The sequence below is a fragment of the Dendrobates tinctorius genome, unplaced genomic scaffold (genome assembly GCF_039654945.1).
Source record: "Dendrobates tinctorius isolate UK_male_01 unplaced genomic scaffold, ASM3965494v1 ptg000011l, whole genome shotgun sequence".
Lineage (NCBI taxonomy): Eukaryota > Metazoa > Chordata > Amphibia > Anura > Dendrobatidae > Dendrobates > Dendrobates tinctorius.
Window position 1 is genome coordinate 16927333 of NW_027361679.1, and position 15216 is coordinate 16942548.

General features: G+C 46.3%; 1 long non-coding RNA gene across 1 annotated transcript in view; it reads left to right on the forward strand.

Moving 5' to 3' along the window:
- LOC141101168 (uncharacterized) overlaps positions 1 to 14788 on the forward strand; it is a 205902-nt gene extending 191114 nt beyond the window's left edge. The window contains exon 3 of the long non-coding RNA XR_012234903.1: positions 14709 to 14788. This is a non-coding gene — a long non-coding RNA (uncharacterized lncRNA). The remainder of the gene's footprint in view (positions 1 to 14708) is intronic.
- The last annotated feature ends 428 nt before the right edge of the window (positions 14789 to 15216 follow it).

Here is a 15216-nt window from a genome sequence, read left to right on the forward strand (position 1 = left end):
CATATGGTCAAGATTTAAAACACATGAGAAACACATGAAGAAAACCACATTGCAGATGGATGGCATTCACATCACCGTCACATGTGGAAAAAAAAATTGCACTACACTCGAAGAGGATTCGGAAGAACAATAGCATAACACTCGTCCAACTCTCCTGCATTAAAAGCAGACCAATTTTGTGTCTCCGGCCTAAGTCTACGCTTCATACGAGATTGTTAATTTCACTGTGTACTTCATATAGCTATGTTAATGGAAAAAATGTAATTGCTCTTCAAAGAAAGGAAAAACAATATGCAAAAAACCAAAATTGTCAGTAAGGATCTTTCCTTCCTCCCAAATTTTGCATGCAAATAATATGATCTCTTCACATCTGCACTCGGATTCTTCATGACATTGCCTATCTTAGGTGATGCACCTGTGTCTGCGAAGGGAATGAGTTGCCAGTTCACCGAGGACTGAAAAAGGTATGCATTGCGTTGGATTGTTCGGTGCTTCTACTCTATGTAAATGAGCTGCGGGTATTTGCTGAATTTCAAGGTTGCCCTGCCTAGCTTTTGATTTGCTGGTATGATGTGACATTATCTATTTAGTGTGCGGTTCACTGGTAATGACATGCCACATTCCGGAAAATCATAAGCCAAGCTTGGGGTCCCAGAGTTGTCACAAACCGCCGCTGACACCGGTATGTCATGGACGGAGGGATGCGATGCACTGCCTACACACAGCTATCACAGGCGCAGGGGGGCTTATCTTAGTTATCCAACTGCTGCCACCAATATGTCACAAACCGCCGCTGACACCGGTATGTCACTGATGGAGGGATGTGATGCACTGCCGACACACGGCTATCACAGGCGCAGGGGGGCTTATCTTAGTTATTCCACCGCTGGCACCATGTGACAAAAACAGCAAGCTAATCTTGCCCTAACAATTTATCGCAGTGGGGTTATTTTGGATGCCCCACCACTGCTAACAATCTTCCACGAACTGCAGGGGTTTATGTATATCCCACTTTCTCAGTTCCATTTTGTAACTCGCAGCTATCCGGCGCCCCCCCTTACCCTCAGGTCAGTCAGGGAACTACACCTGGGATAATTGGTCACTGGCCAGCTGCTTCAATGTGGTCTGGCCACCCAGCACGCTGCAGTGAGGGAATTATAAATGCTCTGGCCACAGCCACTCAATTAGCTTATAAAGTTCCTTTCCGTCACAGCCAGCAGTACTTGAGACTCCGATCACATTTCGCTGCCACCAGCTACGATTCACTTAATGAGTTAATTAAGAGGGTCTGTAGCAAACCCCCAAATTAGTAGCAATTATCTTAAAGGCGCATAAGTTCGTTTCTTAGAGCATGGAGACAGACTAATAAGTTTATAATTTATTCCCCAAAAGGAGGGGGCAGTGATTACACAGATAAAAGATGTTACAAAGTTGAGACAGGTATGTACAATGCAAATATAAAATAAATGGGATTAACATAAGGATCAACACTTACAGTTGCTTAATTGTCTTTAGGCAAGCCATGTGGGGAAAGAAGGCGGAGCCACACATCTCCACTCACTGGGGTTCTTGTCAGCACGGACTCTGCAGCTTGACTGACTGTTTTTTTCAAGGGAATGCCTTATAGCCTCTGCTGTGTGACATCATGGAAGGGGCAGTCTGGAGAGGGTCAGCACCCCTACTCTTGAAGTTCCAATCTAACTACAAAACTTCTAATGACTATATCTCGCCGAGGCTACCTTGTATAAACACATACATGGTATCATTCTTTTTATTTTGTCGAATACAATAATTAAAAACCAAACATGCAGTAGTTACGTTACACCGTTTATGAGTAAGCCATTTCTCAGTTTCTGGGGGTGCTAGAACAGTGAAAATTATGGGTCATAATGTCGGTTTCGTGCCCTACGTAGAGATGTGATTTTTATAACTCTGCTGCAAGCGAGCGATGTGCACGCTAGAGCTTCTTTTAATATTCCCCATACCTGTATCCAGCCTGCTATGAATGGGTCACCGAGGAGGAAAGCAGGTCCAGGCTAAGCCAAAGAAAACCAGAGAGGTTGGTACCTAAGCGGGTTGCAGACCCCTGATCCTATCCACACAACTAGCAGTAGCCGTGGAGCGTACCTACGATGATCCTAGACGCCTCGGCACAGCCGGAGAGCTAACTAAGCCTAAAGCAAGAAAGGGGAAATCTAAACTGCCCCAGAGAAGACCCCAAAGGAATAGATAGCCCCAAACATATATTGTCGGTGAGACAAGATGAAAACACAAACACAGGCAGGAAAATAGACTGAGCAAATGATCAGGCCCACACTGACTAGACAGGACAGGAAAGGAAGGACACTGTCTGCAATCACGCATAAAAACCCTGCAAAAAGTCCAACACGTCTTATGCAAAAAACACTGAAGTCACACGACTTCGCCCCCCACTATATCAGCACTCTGGTATATTCAGAAAGCAGAGCAAAAAGAGACCAATCTAACGGGATAAAACAAACTGTCACAAGCAGTAACATGGGCGGTGATTCAGCACAGCCCCAGCCGGAGCTGGCTGACCCGCACCAAGAAGATATAGACAAAACCAGATCAAATGCAAACAGAATAGCAAATAAACCACTTAGCTGAACATGCGGGGACAGAGCTGGAGAAATCAGACCTCAGGAGGAACAGGAAGCAAATCACCAGCAGGGATAGAGGGAGTCAGCTGTCTTAAATCCCAATCTGAAACCCCAGATCTCCAATCGTTATCATCATTATCAGGTGGCAAGCCTCTGTCAATCAGATCAGCTCCATTACCTCCAGTAACCACCAGAGGGAGCCCAGAAAGAGAACTTGCAACCCCTCTGTCGATCTGACCAGCTCCACTACCTTCAGTAATAACCAGAGGGAGGCCAGAAAGCGAATTCACAACACTAGCCTCATGCCCAGGACAAAGACATTTTTTCCACTCAGCTTAATTAACATTCCTTGCAGGGGGAAGGGAAGAGAGAATCCTCACGGTGATCTCAGATTTCACAGAGCTGCAAGCAGAGAGACACTGGTGTGTGTGTGTTGTGGGGGAAGAGGGGGGTTGCAGCTATGTGACAGGCTGGTCTCATCAGTAGTGTAGCCTCTGCTTGGTGAGGTCAGTCAAGAGTTTTGCAAGGGTGGTATAGTCCTGTGTGAACTGCCTATAGTACCCTGCAGTGCCCAAGAAGGACTTCACCTGTTTCTTGGTCCTGGGGGTGGGCCAGGACATGATTGCATCCACTTTCTCCGGCTCTGGACTCATGGAACCCCCGCCTACCCAGTGCCCCAGGTAGTGGACCTCGCTCATGCCCATCTGGCACTTTTCTGGCTTGATGGTCAGGCCTGCCTGGTGAAGATGCTTGAGCACCTCCTGGAGATGCTGAAGGTGTTCCTCCCAGGAGGAACTGAAGACGGCAATGTCATCCTAGTACACCACCGCGTACTCCACCAGTCCGTGGAGCAGGTGGTTAACCATCCGCTGGAAAGTGGCAGGGGCATTTTTCATGCCGAAGGGCATGACTGAGACTTGTACAGTCCAAAGATGCGCGACATCAGGTGTGCATTAGAGGTTCTGATGGCGTTGAGCCCCTGTAGTCCACACAGAACCGGGCGGTCCGATCCTTTTTAGGCACGAGGACTACAGGCGAGGCCCACACGCTTTTTGACCGTTGAATCACTCCCAGCTGTAACATCTCATCGATCTCTTGGCGCATGACCTGTTGCACTGCCTCAGAGATCCGATAAGATGTTCGCCATAGTGGGGCGTGATTCCCGGTGTCCACCTCATGAACCGTTAACTCCGTCCTCCCAGGTCGGTTGGTGAACACGGCCCGGAAGGATTCCAGGGTGGCCAGCAACTGCGACCGCTGGGGTACGGTTAACAAATCACTTATCTCCATATCCTCAATGGACCCATTGGCCTTGGCTTGGGCCAGCATGTCCAGGAGGGGATTTTCCTCCCCATCCTCGGGCAGGTTGCCGACCGGTAGAATGCAGGCTTCACGCTTGTGGTGCACCTTCAGCATGTTGACATGAAAGCCCTTGCGCCTACCCCGAGCATGGTCAAGCGTGACCATGTAGGTGACCGGGTTGAGCTGTTGGTGGATGACGTATGGGCCTTCCCACGCTACGTGAAGCTTATCCGTTGGTACGGGGACCAGCACCCACACCTTTTGACCCACCTGGTAGGTCCGCTCCCGTGCGTTCTGGTCAGCCTGAGCCTGCATCATGTTGTCATGCACCAACTGCGTCAAGGTCTGCATCTTGTCACGGAAGCGCATGACATAATCCACGTTGGACACTTCTGTGGGGTTGGGCTCATCTTCCCAGAATTCTCTTATCAACCCAAGGGGTCCCCGGACTCGCCTTCCGTCCTGGAGCTCGAAGGGGGAGAACCCCATTGAGGCCTGCGGAACTTCTCTGTAAGCGAATAGCAGGTGTGGAGGTACTGCTCCCAGTCGCGCCCTTGGGTCTCAACCAGCATGCGGAGCATCTGTTTGAGGGTACCGCTGAAGCGTTCACACAAACCATTGATCTGTGGGTGATACGCATTCGATACCAGGTGCTTCACCTGCATTTTCTTACACAGAGCCTCCATTAGGTGAGACATGAATTGTGTCCCTTGATCGGTAAGCATCTCCCTGTCAAATCCTACCCTTGAAAAGATGGTCACCAGTGCATCAGCCACCTTATCCGCCCTGGTTGAAGACAGTGCTACTGCCTCTGGGTACCGGGTAGCGTAGTCTACCACGGTGAGAATATATTGCTTTCCAGAGCTGCTGGGGACGGCGAGCGGGCCTACAGTGTCCACCACGATTCTCTGGAAAGACTCCTCTATCACTGGCAAAGGGATAAGGGGAGCCTTAAGAGCAGGCCCCGCCTTACCCACTTTTTGACAGGTGGCACAGGAGCGGCAGTAGGTTGTGACGTCTGTCCCCATCTTGGGCCAATAGAAGTGTTGAGACAGCTGTGCCTTAGTTTTGCTGATCAACCAAGTGTCCAGCGAGTGGAATCTCATCGGCAATCCGCAACAACTCAGTTCTGAACTGATAGGGGATGACCAGCTGTCTTTCCCTCAATCACTCCTTTTGGGATTCTCCGGGTGCTGACTCCCAGTACAACCTTCCTTGTTCCCAGAACACCCTCTCCTTATCAGACTCGGAGGTGGGCATCTTGGCGAGGTCTTTCAATTTCTCCAGGCTCGCATCTGAGTGCAGAGCAGACTGGAACTCCTGGCTGGAGGCAGCCAGAAGTGTTATGATGAGTCACCGAAGGAGGAAAAAGCAAAATACCAGCTAAGTCCAGAAAAACCAGAGAGGTTGGCAGCTATCGGATTGCAGACCCCTGAACCTATCCACAACAACTAGCAGTAGCTGTGGGGGGTTCCTACGGTGCCCTAGACCCCTCGATCACAGCCGGAGAGCTACATAACCTAAAGACAGAAAGGGGAAAAACTAAACTGCCCCAGAGCAGACCCCAAAGCAATAGGCAGCCCCCAACATATAATGACGGTGAAGCAAGATGAAAACACTAACACAGATAGAAAGATAGGTTGAGCAAATGATGGGGCCCAAGTTAACTACATAGGACAGGATAGGAAAGCTGCTGTCTGCCATCCGCAAAAACCCTATCAAAATGAGCCAACCGACTGATAGGAAAAACAGGCCCTGAAGTCGCTAGGCTTCAAAAGACTATATCAGCACTCAGGTATATTCTGAAGACAGAGCAAAAGATCAACAGATCAGAGACAAAAATGGAATTCAGCTCACCCCCGGCCGGGGATGGCAGAACTCCCAAAAAAACAAAGCAAAACTGAAGAGTACAAAGCAGAGCAGAAAAACTTAGCTTTGAGACGCAGGAATCAGACTGGTCTCCAAGAATCCAGCAGGAAAATCACCAGCCAGGAAGAAGGGCGTCGGCAGCCTTATATCCAGTCCTCAATTCCAGCCACCCAGTTATCATCTAGCTGCCCAGGTGTTTGGTAATCAGTCTCACTACCTTCCTTCACCAGTGGAGGGATTTCATCAGACCTCAATGGTGAAGGGAAAAATGAACTCACAACACAGAAGTGATGTCAGGGTCCCTTCCTCACTGGGACCCTGTGGAACCTGCTCTGGGTTCACCTCTGGTTCAATCTCTTTTGTAGCAGAAGAGGGTTCAGAAGGTAGGGTGCTACCTGCGATCTGGGCACTCTGACTGCATGTGACAACGGCTATGTATGCTGTCTCCCAGGGGATTTCTACAGACCCACCAGCCGGCGCTGCTATGGGCTCTACCTCCCCATCCACCCCCAACACTTCAGGAGCAGTGCTACCTATGGGCCAGTTACCTTCCTCGGTGGCACTGGTCAGTTGTATGGCATCACCTCTCTCATGGTTCCCATGCACCTCCCCATTTCCTTGAGCACCGTCGCTTTCTCCTGTTAAGGGTTCGTCAGCCGTCTCACTCCGCAGAGTGACGGAACTGAGCACTTCGGTACCTGTGGACACATCTACCGTTTCAAAGAAATGATTAACAGGTTCAGTCGGCACAGAAACATCATCATCATCATCATTCCTAGGAAAAAAATGGTTATCAGATTTCTTTGGTACATTTACATCACCATCAGCATCATTCCTGGGGAGAGAATGGTTATTAGTTGCATCATTACTCATCAAGGCATTAGCAAGTAACACATTCAGTTTCCTGTCATCATCATCATCAGGGTTAACGTTACCCTTATTTTCAGATTGGGGAGGGGTGTCAGGGATGTAGTATGCAACCATCCTCCCCAAGTCAGTCCCCAATAAAACATCAGTGGGCAGGTTTTCGGACACTCCCACTTTCCTCACCCCGCTCCCAGCACCCCAATCAAGAAATACCTGGGCCACTGGCAAGGGACAGCTGGTGCCTCCGATCCCGGTGACAGTCAGGGTTTTCCCCTCAATAAACTCTTCAGGGGCCGCCAGTCCAGGACGGATGAGGGTTCGTTCAGCCCCGGTGTCCTTGAGGCCTTTAGCAAAATGGGCCCCCACCTGGACGTGCTGAACGTTGTCATCAATCCTCCCAACCACACCTCCCACCAAAAGAACAGAGGCGTTGGGCCCAGAGGCTTTGGCTGGGGGTTCTTCGGCCTTTCCGGACAGGTGACACTGATGTGACCAGTCCGATTGCAGTTGAAACACTGGCGACTGTCAGTAGTAGGGCCTGGTTTTGGCAACAGGGACAGGGCCTCCGGAGGGACAGCTGGTAGGGACACTGGGGTTGGTTGCAGGCTTACCCCCTCTCCAGCTGGCAGCGACTGGCCTCCGTGTCTCTGGCTTCTGGTTGGCCTCATAGTTGTCGGCGATCTGCGCTGCTTTGTCCACATTCGTTGGTTTTCGGTCCAGGATGAACTGTCGGACCTCAGCTGGGCAGAGATGCAGGAACTGGTCTTTGATCATCAGGTCCCGTAGCAGCTCAAAGGAATCAACTGACAGTCCACGGATCCACTGGTCAAAGTGGGTCCTGAGTCCTTGCACCACATCGCTATAACTATCGTGTAGGCCACGTTGGAGGTTCCGGAACATAGAATCATAGAATCGTAGAGTTGGAAGGGACCTCCTGGGCCATCTGGTCCAACCCCCTGCTCAAAGCAGGATTCGCTAAATCATCCCAGTCAGATGTCTGTCCAGCCTCTGTTTGAAGACTTCCATTGAAGGAGAACTCACCACTTCTCGTGGCAGCCTGTTCCACTCATTGATCACTCTAACTGTCAAAAAGTTTTTTCTAATATCTAATCTGTGTCTCCTCCCATTCAGTTTCATCCCATTGCTTCTAGTCTTTCCTTGTGCAAATGAGAATAAAGTTGATCCTTCTACAATGTGACAGCCCTTTAGATATTTGTAGACAGCTATTAAGTCTCCTCTCAGTCTTCTCTTTTGCAAACTAAACATTCCCAAATCCTGCAACCTTTCCTCATAAGACAGGGTTTGCAGACCGGTCACCATTCTGGTCGCTCTTTTCTGAACTTGCTCCAGTTTGTTGATGTCTTTTTTAAAATGTGGTGCCCAAAACTGGACACAATATTCCAGATGAGGTCTGACCAAAGAGGAGTAGAGGGAAATAATGACTTCACGTGATCTAGACTGTATGCTTCTGTTAATACATCCTAGAATTGCATTTGCCTTTTTTGCTGTTGCATCACACTGTTGACTCATATTCAGTCTGTGATCTATTAGTATACCCAAGTCTTTTTCACATGTGCTGTCACTTAGCCCTATTCCTCCCATTCTATATATGCTTTTTCCATTTTTATTGCCCAGATGTAGTACTTTGCATTTCTCCCTGTTAAAAACCATTCTGTTTGTTGCTGCCCACTTCTCCAGTTTATTTAAATCTTTTTGAATCCTCTCTCTCTCTTCTCTAGTATTAGCTATCCCTCCTAGCTTTGTGTCATCAGCAAATTTAATCAGTTTACCCTCAATTCCTTCATCTAAATCGTTGATAAAGATGTTGAACAATACAGGGCCCAGGACAGAGCCCTGTGGTACCCCACTTGAGACATTCTTCCAACTGGATGTGCAGCCATTTACGACCACTCTTTGGGTCCGATCACTAAGCCAGTTATGAATCCACCTAACAGTTGCCTTGTCCATTCCATACTTAATCATTTTTTCAATAAGGATTGTATGAGAGACTTTGTCAAATGCTTTGCTGAAGTCAAGATATACTATATCTACAGCATTTCCTTGATCCACCCAATCAGTGATACCGTCATAGAAGGAAATTAAGTTAGTCTGACATGACTTATTAGTTATAAACCCATGCTGACTCTGTTTAATCACTTCATTCTTATCCAGGTATTGACATACATGTTGTTTAATAATTTGTTCAAAGATCTTTCCTGGTATAGAAGTCAGACTCACCGGCCTATAGTGTATACTGTATAGTGTATAGTGTATATTCGGTATACCTCAGGTGTCAGCTGGTATTTGGCGATCAGGGCCTGCTTGATGGCATCACAGTTGCCATCATCTTCTGGCTGCAGAGAAGCAAACACCTCCAAGGCTTTGCCTTTTAGCCCTTGGGTCTGATACCTGGCCCATTGGTCCTTTTCCAGTCATACTGTCTGCAGGCTTTCTCAAAGGCCCGCAGAAACGTGTCCAAGTCCCCGTCCTTTTCCATCATGGGAAAATGCTCGGGCCGGGGTCTCGGACTCTGGGCGCTGCTGGGCTCACTGTTCTGGGCTGCAAAGGGCATTCCCCTCAGCCGGGCAAGCTGCAGTTCATGGGCTCTCTTGTGCTTACTGGATCAGCTGCAGACATCCCACTTGGTCTTCGGCAGGGAGCTGCTGTAGGGCTATTTGCAGATAGCAGTCCACAACTTCCTGGCTGCCGGTCAGGCCGACCTGCACCAGCTGGACCTCCGCAGCTGCATCGTCGGCACTGGGGCTGCCTCCTGCATCCACCGGGTCCAGCTTGCCTCCCATTGCACTAGATCCGCGATCAACTGGGCTCTGGTTTTGTCAGTGGCATCAATCTTGTTTGCCGTGCACAGGGACCTCAGGGTGTCCTTATTAAGCTGCTTATAATAGTATTCTCTCCGCATAGCCATGGTTGCCAAATAAAAGATAGAAAAGAAAAACAAAGAGAAGGGAGGGAATACTCGCAAGTATAAAAAATTGTCTCAGGACTAGTAACCACTGAGTCTGTTCTCCAAAACCTAATATTGAAAAGTAACTTGGCACTCAACTTAAGGGTCCATAGAAGAAAATTTTATTATGCAGTCTGCAAAACGTTTCGGCCTGCATGGCCTTCATCAGTCCGACTGCTTAAAAGTATTATGGAGAAATGGGGAACAAGCGTGAGTTCCTACTGTAATGGAAGACTTGTAGGTGAGCTATCCATCTCCTGTTATGATTGGGTCACCGAGGAGGAAAGCAAGACCAAGCTAAGCCACAGAAAACCAGAGAGGTTGGTAACTAAGCAGATTGCAGACCCTTGATCCTATCCACACAACTAGCAGTAGCCGTGGAGCGTACCTACGATGATCCTAGATGCCTCAGTACAGCCGGAGAGCTAACTAAGCCTAAAGCAAGAAAGGGGAGATCTAAACTGCCCCAGAGCAGACCCCAAAGGAATAGATAGCCCCCAAACATATATTGTCAGTGAGATAAGATGAAAACACAAATGCAGGTAGGAAAATAGGCTGAGCAAGCGATGGGGCCCAAACTAACTAGACAGGACAGGAAAGGAAAGACACTGTCTGCACTCACACAAAAAACCCTGCAAAAAATGCCCAACACGTCTGATAGAAAAAATACTGAAGTCACTAGACTTCGCCCACTATATCAGCACTCTGGTATATTCTGAAAACAGAGCAAAGAGAGGCCAATCTAATAAGGGACAAAAACAAACTGGCACAAACAGTAACATCCGGATGGAAATTCAGCACAGCCCCAGCCGGGGCTGGCTGACTACACAAAACTGAAATAGACAAAGCCAAATCAAATGTGAACAATAGCAAAAGAACACTTAGCTTGAGCATGCAGGGACTGAGCTGGAAACTAAGACCTCAGGAGGCAGGAAAAATCACCAGCAGGGATAGTGGGAGTCGGCTGTCTTAAATCCAGTCAGAAACTCCCAATGTCCAATCGTCCTCCTCATTATCAGGTGGCAGGCCTCTGTTAATTAGACCAGCTCCATTACCTCCTGTAACCACCAGAGGGAGCCCAGAAAGAGAACGTGCGACCCCTCTGTCAATACAACCATCTCCACTACCTTCACCAGCAACCAGAGGTAGGTCAGAAAGTGAATTCCCTACAGTCTCCCTAGTATCAGATATTAATTCAGAATAGTTGTAGAAAGAACCTGTTACGTTGAAAAGAAGGCTTGTTAACAGTTTCCCCATAGTTATATTAGTCACGTCACGTGACGAGACAAGCGGCGGAAACCGCGTCTAGCCTGACGCCCATCACCATTGACCTCCCATGCCTCATAAGGACCTGTTTTACTGTCACACAGCAACTAATATAACTACAGAGAAACAGGTAACAAGCCTCCTTTTCAACATAACAGGTTCTTTCTACAACTATTCTGAATTTATATATGATACTAGGGAGACGGATAGCTCACCTATAAGTCATCCATTACAGTAGGAACTCACCACAGGAACCGTGCAGGTTTTTAGTGAGAGGAATGTTTGCTAAAACCAGATCACAAATGCTCTATGATTATCCCACCGCTCTGCCACCAATATGTCACAAACCGCCGCTGATATCGGTATGTCACGGACGGAGGGATGGGACGCATTGCCGACACACTGCTATCACAGGTGCAGAGGGACTTATCTTAGTTATCCCACCACTGGCACCATGTGACAAAAAAACAGCAAGCTAATATTGCCCCAAGGCCGGGGTCACACTAACGACGCAAAATACGGTCAGTATTTTACATGCGTAATACGGATGAATGTCCCCTAAACAGTGCTCCGTATGTCATCCGTAATCAAGGTGTGGTCACGTATTTTGCGCATGTAAGCATCCGTATGTAATCCGTATGCCATCCGTATTGCGAGATTTTCTCGCAGGCTTGCAAAATGGACATATAATGGAGCCCTATGACAGGGTTTCTAACAGAAACCAAAGAATAGATATAGACACATAGAATGCATATATATATATATATATATATATGTATTCTATGTGTATATATCTATTCTTTCGTTTCTTTATTAAACCTGTCAGTGTGAGTTTACTGTATAGCGCACTGAATTGCCGGCTTTGCTAAAAGACACCTGGTGCGTATTTCTCGCAAGTCACATGTGTGTTCCGTGTGTAATCCGTATTTTTTGCGCACCCATAGACTTACATTGGCGTACTACGGGCGTAGTACGCTGACAATCGCAGCATGCTGCGATTGGCACGGACCGTTGAATACAGATGAGAAATATATGGCTGGTGCGAGGGACCCCATAGAGAATCATTGGTCCGTGTCTAATGCGTGCTTTTAACGCCTCTCACTCGGCCGTATTCCTCGCCAGTGTGACCCCGGCCTAACAATTTAACACAGGGGGGTTATTTTGGATTCCCACCATTGCTAACAATCTTCCATGAACTGCGGGGATTTATGTATATCCCACTTTCTCAGTTCCACTTTGGAACTTGCAGCTCTCTGGTGCCCCCCCTTACCCTCAGGTCAGTCAGGGAACTACACCTGGGACAATTGGTCACCGGCCAGCTGCTTCAATGAGGTCTGGCCACCCGGCACGCTGCAGTGAGGGAATTATAAATGGTCTGGCCACAGCCACTCAATTAGCTTATAAAGTCCCTTTCCGTCACAGCCAGCAGTACATGGGGCCCCGATCACATTTCGCTGCCACCAGCTACGATTCACTTAATCAATGAGTTAATTAAGAGGGTACGTAGCAAACCCCCAAATTAGTAGCAATTATGTTAAAGGCGCATAGTTTGTTTCTTAGAGCATGGAGACAGACTAATAAGTTTATAATTTATTCCTCTAAGGAGGGGTTGGTGATTACACAGATAAAAGATGTTACAAAGTTGAGACAGTAGGTATGTACAATGCAAATATAACATAAATGGGATTGACATAAGGATCAACACTTACAGTTGCTTAATGGTCTTTAGGCAAGCCATGTGGGGAAAGAAGGCGGAGCCACACGTCTCCACTCATCTGGGGTTCTTGTCAGCACGGACTCTGCAGCTTGACTGACTGTTTTTTTCAAGGGAATGTCTTATAGCCTCTGCTGTGTGATGTCACGGAAGGGGCAGTCTGGAGAGAGTCAGCGCCCCTACTCTTGAAGTTCCAATCTAACTACAAAACTTCTAATGACTATATCTCACCGAGGGTACCTTGAATAAACACATACATGGTATCATTATTTTTATTTTGTCGAATACAATAATTAAAAAACAAACATGCAGTAGTTGCGTTACACCGTTTAGGAGTAATCCATTTCTCAGTTTCTGGGGGTGCTAGAACCGTGAAAATTATGGGTCAGAACGTCGGTTTCGTGCCCTACGCAGAGATGTGATTTTTATAACTCTGCCGCGAGCGAGGTGCACGCTAGAGCTTTTTTTTAATATTCCCCATACCTGTATCCAGCCTCATGCCCAGGACAAAGACATTCTTTCCACTCAGCTTAATTAACATTCCTTGCAGGGGAAGGGAAGAGAGAATCCACATGGTGATCTCGGATTTCACAAAGCTGCAAGCAGAGAGACACTGGTGTGTGTGTTGTGGGGGAAGAGGGGGGTTGCAACTATGTGACAGGCTGGTCTCATCAGTAGTGTAGCAATGGGAGATTCTGGAATGTTCCGCAAAATCATATCTTACCTAACATTACAGGAGTCATAATAGTTTCATGTAAACAAACCCCATTTATATTAGTAAAGCGAATACATAAATGTATAACACTACAAAAATGGGTATTTAGATGGACATAATAGGACAATTGCAAATGTATATATAAAATATATGAGAAAAAACAGCGAAAAAAGTCCAATACAAAAATTTACAAAATTACAAAAATAATTTTATTGAAGTATATCAGGAATATAAAAGAAAGGTGGTGTAAGAGTCAATGATGACCATGAAAAGCACATGGGCAAAAACATGGGGCACACCGACGGTACATGGACAGCGGGATATGTATAGAATTATTAATGCATAATATAAAATTTAAGTATTCAACATTATCCCATATTGTTGTAAGGCAGCCAGTCATGGTGTACTAAATAGGAACATGGATATAGCTATCCCAAGTGGTAGAACCTGCCACCACATATAATAGGTACTAAATAGGTACTAAATACAATGGTAACCCCAGATAAGTTCACTGCATAAAATTACCTTTAGACTGGTCAGTAGTATAAGTCCACCCAGGTGTACCCTCCCCGACGCACGTTTCGGCTAAATGGCCTTCATCAAGGGGTACAAAGAAGTAAGAAACAGAAAGTATTTAAAGTATAAGACCACCAATAGAACTGTGAGAATTAAACACATGATCAGAAGAACCAATCATGTGTCATGTTTAATCTCCCTCCCATAAAATGGCGTCTATCACCATGGAGATGAAAGGAAAAGTAATCAACCATAGATTTATAAAGTGCCAAAAAGAAAAAGAATATCCAGCCATCCTAATCGTGATGTTAGACTAGTAAATGAAAATAGGAAATGAACACATCTACCCCACACCTAAATAATCAGGAAGCGCGACCAGTCTAACCCAGTGGCGTCAGGTAACCATGGTAACCAAGGCCACATCCTGAGACAAAAATCTTGCGCGGTAACCCAGAAGCGCGTCACGTACGCCCATAGTGCCCGATAGGGCAATTCCTGCGTCTTCGCAGGATTTGTTTTACTGAACAGGATTTTGATATACAGGCTAAAGAACTTTCTGCTAGGCTCCATGAGATAGGGTACAGCGGACGAGCAATAAAGAGAGCACTTAATCGTGCTAAATGGTCTACACGCCATTCTCTATTATTTAAGAAAAAGGAGGCAAAATTAGACAATAAAATAAGATTCATTATCAACTATCATGCACAATTTGCTCGTATGAAAGGTTGCCTCAATCGTGCTTGGCGTATTCTTCAGACTGATCCAGTTTTAAATCAGCTTCTTCCTCCAGTGCCTAGCATTACTATTAGACAGTCAAGAAACCTTCATGTTGCTTGTTTTTAACTTTTTCTTTTTATTATGTCTTGTTTTTAGTGTTCTGTCCACTGATGTTCCTGTGTTCTACCTCCCAAACATCTTGGATGTATGCAAAAAGAATATACAGCTAGTATCCACCTGATTCTTCAAGCTGATGAAGACTTCACATTTATTATATTTATCTTTAAGATTTTTTACCTATGTATGTGAGGGTCTCATAAATTATGTTTTTTGTGGTTAGTATTGTTAAATGATGGAATGAGCGATATATATATATATATTGCTCTCAGGAAAATATTCATTTTTGCTGTTATTTGTATTTTTGTCTTCCCCACTATGGCGTTGCTTAATTTTCATCATTATCTATTGTATAGCAATTTATTTGTATCATCCATGTTTTATTTGCTATATTTGTGTGTTACTACACCATGTATACATTTTTCCAATACCAATTGGATTATGCCTTTGGGCATTGTTTCCAATTTTTGATGTAGAAGTGCCATTTCCAGCTGCTAATTGATTATTCTTATGTATTTTTCTTTTCCCCTATGACTAACCCCCCTGA